At 44.8% G+C, this 5,901-nt stretch overlaps 1 long non-coding RNA gene across 4 annotated transcripts; it reads right to left on the reverse strand.

Moving 5' to 3' along the window:
• Positions 1 to 200: 200 nt before the first annotated feature.
• LOC144169715 (uncharacterized) lies at positions 201 to 2,548 on the reverse strand. 4 transcript variants are annotated; one of them, XR_013322505.1, is made up of 5 exons: positions 2,060 to 2,548; positions 1,244 to 1,307; positions 1,009 to 1,143; positions 783 to 878; positions 292 to 367 (listed from the first exon to the last, which is right to left on the reverse strand). It is a non-coding gene; the product is annotated as an uncharacterized LOC144169715 (long non-coding RNA). The 4 variants fall into 4 exon arrangements; XR_013322508.1 differs by lacking the exon at positions 1,244 to 1,307 and having other exon boundaries at positions 293 to 367; positions 2,060 to 2,545; XR_013322503.1 differs by lacking the exon at positions 2,060 to 2,548 and having other exon boundaries at positions 201 to 367; positions 1,009 to 1,725.
• Between the last annotated feature and the right edge of the window lie 3,353 nt (positions 2,549 to 5,901).

Raw genomic sequence — 5,901 nt, forward strand, 5'->3', positions numbered from 1 at the left:
ATTATTGGAACTGTGAGGAAGCATTTCGACAACATAGTAATTATGTTGGATTTATATTTACTTAACGTTGCCGAAAACACGCTTGAAACAATCTTTTAAGGTTGCAAAACCTTTTCAGAATGTGGACCAGGAACGTTACAGTGACGTTTTGCCAAACGTGTGGAATGTGTATCGTGGAGCATTGTTTCTGTTATCCACGTTTGCCGGTTACGATATATTTTAAAGCATTTTCAAAATAACAAGGAAAAGTGAAATTTCAAATAAAATTTCATTTTATTTTTGCATGGTTACAACATTTTTTTTTTTATTTACATTCCATTGCTGCTGCTGTGCAGGAGAGGAGGCTCCATCCAGGGGCTGGCTGCGTCTGTGTGGAAAAAGCAAACAATTCCTACTTCAGTACGCTGCGGCAGTAGGCGGTTTTTGCGCGAAAAAGTAGTCGCCGCCTAAGGATTTGTTTAGTTAACGAGCGCACACACGCACACACACGCACATGCACACACGCACGCACTAAAAGGAGAGCAACTGAACAAGCAGCTACGCAGCAACTCGTGCTAACCATATGACCAGAAGAAAGCAAGCGCACAAAATTTTGGGTCACCTGACTCCCAACTTGAATCTCCCGAGTCAGTAACCTATACAGGTTAGTGTCAAAGTCGCTCGCTAGCGGAGTGTTGTGTCTTCTGCATGGTTCATGTATTTTTATTAGGCAGAGATTAGGATGAAAATCATTTAAATATAAATGCACTATTAAATTTTGAGAATATTAGTTTATTGCTCACCTTGTGGGTTCCTGTAAGCCCAATATTCGCAAAGTGGATCCAGTCACCAATGATGTGGCCCGCTATCGACTGTGACCTGCGTCACACCAGCAGCAGCTGGAAAGCATAGGGCGCGACTAGTTATGGGCTGCATAGCAGTTCATAAATTGAAATACTAAAACAAATCAAAATACGCTCTCAGAAATTTTCTACACTCACCAAATACTATTCGGGAACGGATACTAACCTCTCGGACCTTTTTCTTCTTTTCTTCCTGTCCAACTGTATATAGATGACCGCTACCTCAATCGAAACAACCCATCTGAAAATTCGCTTGGTTGTAGAAGCGACGTTTGCTCCTCCAGTCCGGCAGATCTTTCACCTAAAAAAGAAGACAAAGTGCTACAGAGGTATTACAGATGGTTCACACAAAAGAAACACCCATTAAACACGAATGTGTATAATGGTCCAAGTTTACTTACGTAATAAAGGGAACCAAAGTGGGAACTGATAAACGAACAACTTCGATCCTAGTCTTTCTCAGCACTGAAAAGAGTTGTGTGACATGTTTAATACATGCTTGGAACAGGCTAGGGGAAGGAAGGAGGAAGAATTTGAGCATTTTACAACAACCCGGGCATTCTTCTTTTTTTTTTATTTGCACGAATGCAGGAAGGTTCTGTTTTTCAGTCAAAGCCATGCGTATCATTGCAGCCACTAAATTTGTTAGCGTTCACTTTAACCATGGTTTTTGTTTTTTCACGCTCGGCGTTGTTACCTCGTCATATGAAACGCACCCTGTTATTCATCACTGCTGAGCATTTACAGGATTTTTCAAAAGTTGGGAAGAGCGCCTGGAACCACGGCTGTAAAAGCATTTGATTCAAGCTGTTCGAAACCGCACCACCGATGAACAGTACTAGAACTAGCCTTTTTGCTCGAAGCATGTCGGTTTTATTTCGGCAAACGACGGCTGTGCATGATCAATGCGGCCCCAATGAAAGCGTGTTGGTTCCAAACTTCTCATAAAGTACGCGCAGTAGGCAAAATTCTGTATCCAGAGTGACCTTTTTTGGGCGGAACGGTTCCCTTTAGAGGGAGTGGGTGATCGCTAGCATGACCAAGTACCTCCCACACCTCTTAACCCCAATTCCCCCCTTCGGATCTTTATCGGCTTAGTTGAAAGTGGCACCTGCCCTGGTCATTCCAGCTCCTGTTGTGCTGTGCGTTATCGATTGAATTCGCTTTTCCATTTTGATTCGCTAAACCCGCTAGCCATTTACACAATATTTACTTACCAGTTTCTATGGTCTCGGGATTGGCACTCATCGTCGATGAACTCCGCGGCTTTCCCGGTTTGAGGGTATCTTGAAAACAATAGCATGCAATGAAAGTGACTTCGACTCTTTACCAGCTGCTATTTACCAGCCTTTTGGGGTGCATTTCTCACAACTCAAGAACGCGCTATGCTGTTTTAATGCATTTCAAAAATGTAAGTCGCAAACGAACGCATGTACTCGAACAGCGCACTTTTTCCCACCCTCTGTGACACCTTCAGCCCTCAAAGTGCCCCTTTCTAACAAAGTTGGCTATATAGTCACGCAGGTTGTCTGGTTGCTTACTCGCCAGCGAAGAAAGCTACGACAAAAGGCTCAGGTTTGCAGCTTTTAACAATATATCCCAGAAGTCTGACGAACTTTTTGCGATAGGTACACCGTCATACCGTCTAAGTTAACCAGCGGCAAAATAGGCTACCAAGGGTTGCATTCTGACCTGTTCGTTTGCATTTGTATCGACTACATTCCGAAGTAGCTGCACTGGCTGCACCCCCCCCCCCCTTTTTTTTTTTTCACGTTAAGGAACCCCGGCGTTCTTAACATAATTATCGCATCGCCAGGCAATTAGGGGCAAATGTAATGCTTTGTTTTTTTTTTTTTAAATTTCGCACAGCGGACTAACGTGACACGCACATTATTTTGTTTCGCGTGCCCAAGCCGCTACCTCACTTGCCCGGCTGAAGTGAAGATCATTCGAGTGTGGGCGAGGTTAGTTATCCGAATTCACTTTGCTTTGCACAAAACGCGCAAAAATCGTTTCCATGCAACGAAGAAAAATCGTTTCCATGCAACGTACCCGTAACATCGATTCTTCCATCAATACTGCCTACTATATAGTTCAAAGGCCCGTTCACACTTGCGACGATGAGACGCGATTTCGGAAACTTTTGCCGCCCGGCGATCCGTTTTGTCGTTCGGTCTCGGCCAATTTGTCGCCGCGACAGAAATCGCGTTGTTCGCCGCAAGTGTGCACGGCCCTATAAGCAAGAAATTACTCACAAGTTTGTATGTCGCTTACATTGCCCAAACGCCGCCTCTGGCGCTTCGTTTTGAATATCCAGCGATAAACGGGTCTCGATTGGACAGACCACGGAGAAAGATATAACACCATCGAACAGGCTACGACTGAACAAGCATGAGCTTGCGCATATACTTACGTCTATAACTGCAGTGTTCCAGGTAAACGATCCGGTGTAACGACTAGAGCTGGGTGCGCACAGGGTCGGCAGTGGCGAGAAAAGACCCCTTGAGCCCTTGCCCTTTTTTCTTTCCCTCTCATATGGGGCGAGAAGGCAGTGGATCTCCAAGCAACTTTCCGCAGCCGCTGTCTGCGGCTGAAACCTGTCTGAATGAACAAAAAGCCGTGGGGGGATGCTACACAAAGGAACGTCGCACAATGCGACGGGAAACTTCTCCACCTGCCCTTGGGGACAGCGCCGCGAAGTTCGCGTTTTACATCGCAAAGTGAAGACAACCTTACCTGCTCGTCTCAACGAACAGAATGAAGAGGACTCGCGAACAAGATTGACTTTGAACGAGACTGATCGTGATGCCCGGATCAAGGAACGCTTCATAACCAAACATGAAATACGAGTGGTGTAGGGAGAAAATTTGTAAAAAACACCAGTGGCATTTTTTTTTTTTTGTAAACTAGAACTTAAACGTTTTGATTCACTAGTCAGAAATATCATGCTTCGATGAAAAAAGAATTGTGGGCAACATAACCAGTCCGGCTGGTGCGTACGGAATAACTGTGTGGTCACATAACTACAAAAAAGGGTTGTTTTTTTTTTCGTACATGTATGCTTTAAACAAGCGAGTTACCCCTGCAGCCTTGAGCACTATTAGCGAACACGATTACGTAATTTCTCGCCTGATCGCCGATAAAGCATGCCTTCGCCAGGAATGCCTTCGCACATGAGTCCATCTCCCCCCCCCTCCCCCCCCCCCCCTTCTTCCTCCCCCGTTAAACGGCTCCGAAAATTACATAGTCTCACGACTAGAAATAATAGGATATCATTTCACAGTAAATCACGGAATATTACGCACATTACGGGATATTACGGCTAGAAACTGCTCTTTCTAATGTTTTCTAAAATGTTTTCTGAGTGAATCTAGAGCAATCTCTCCCCTGCCCAAAGAACCACAACTTAATAGGAAATAAGCCGCAACGAGTAAAATAAATCTGCTTTATAATAGGTGTTGCTTGAAGTGTGTTAAAGAAAAACCTAACAATGGACACAAATCGTAAGATAAACTTTTGAAACGCGGCATTAATATAATAAAAAAATTCAGTAAGTGCAGTAAATAGTCATTCACGACATATGATTTACGAAAATCAAAATACAACAATACGTTCAAAGCAAATAAGGCATACAAGAACCAGACCGAAGTAGGTGGCTAGTACCAACAAATATATTTTACATGACCTGCTCGAGAGAGAGAGAGAGAGAGAGAGAGAAGAACTTTATTTATAGATCCGGCAAGATGTAGTCAGCGGCCACGCAGGGCTCGCACTACGACTCTAGTGTGATTCGAATAAAGTCTCTTGTCACACCTGGACTCGACAGCTAGCGCACCGCTGGCGTTGTCTTATTACCGCTAGCTGTTTCCAGAAAACTGCACGTGCACTGCTTGCGTACTCAAACGCTTCGTCGTCGTTTTCTACCGTCGTTGTCTTCTTCCATCGTGGCACGTTAGGAGCACACTACGAGTAACCATATATGTTCTTCAAAATGTTTTCGCATCGAAATGCCTTTGAACCGAGAAGTCCGTGCATCGGAAAGCCCGTGCGCCGAAACGTGCTTCACCGAAATGTCCCAGACCCCGTCATAACAGTAACAGGGAGACACTGAGATCGGATGATTCGTTTCAAATTAGCTCGATGGCATAGGCGCCAACAAAGTGGGCGCTGAAAGGCTCGATCCCCCCCCCCCCCCTCTTCCCTCACCCTCCCCATTTTTCGAGGGCTTCGTGTCCTTACGCCGCACACGATGATGGGAAAAATATGGGTACGCAGCTTTTCAACAACAAACGCAACTCAAGGTTTTAAACGAAGTTCGAGTAATTGGAGGCTAAACATTGCGCTTCGGCTGATAAGGACTCGAATACTTCCTAATCGTCTTGTCCTTGCCTGTGAGAAGAATTCGGGCTTTGAGTTAGCACAATGTCTGCAAGGCACAAAATGGGAAAAAAGGAGTCATTTCAATTACATTTGAACCAGGATGTAACTAACTTCCATGTGACGAATTCCTGGATTTAACAGTTTTTCAAATCCCCATTGCCAGCCTCATTGAAAACGATGCGTTTTCGACCTGACCTCTATATAACGAAGGCATGGCAACAGTTACACCTTCATGTAACGAATTCGCTACGCTGATGAGCCATCGTTTTTTGCACTTTTTCTGAAAAATTGGCTGGAGATATGCACTAATTTAGCGAACATTGCCCGCGCTGCAAACTACCGTGTGTTTCCAATGTGAGTGTGGTGTCGCTTAGGTGCTAGGCCCAACTGTCGGTGAGTATATTCGCGCGTCTCCACTGATTTCTGAGGTGTAGGTTCGTTGGTGATGAGTTCTGCTACTAGAAAACAAAAAGATTTGTCTTTTCAAGACAAGCTCGCAATTTCAGGTGCCGTCTCCGCAGGCAAGTAGGATCAACGTTGTCGTTCGGTACAGCATCCCAGCTAGCACCTTCTCAAAAAGTTTGAGTGCACAATTAAATAGCATCAAGTTCGCGAAAAGGCGCCCTTTCAGCACACGTTTGCTCCTTGAAACTGGTTAAAGCAGCGAAGAGTGTCAAAA

This window comes from Haemaphysalis longicornis, unplaced genomic scaffold (genome assembly GCF_048455015.1).
Source record: "Haemaphysalis longicornis isolate Haplotype H1 unplaced genomic scaffold, Haemaphysalis longicornis Haplotype H1 scaffold_1, whole genome shotgun sequence".
Classification (NCBI taxonomy): domain Eukaryota; kingdom Metazoa; phylum Arthropoda; class Arachnida; order Ixodida; family Ixodidae; genus Haemaphysalis; species Haemaphysalis longicornis.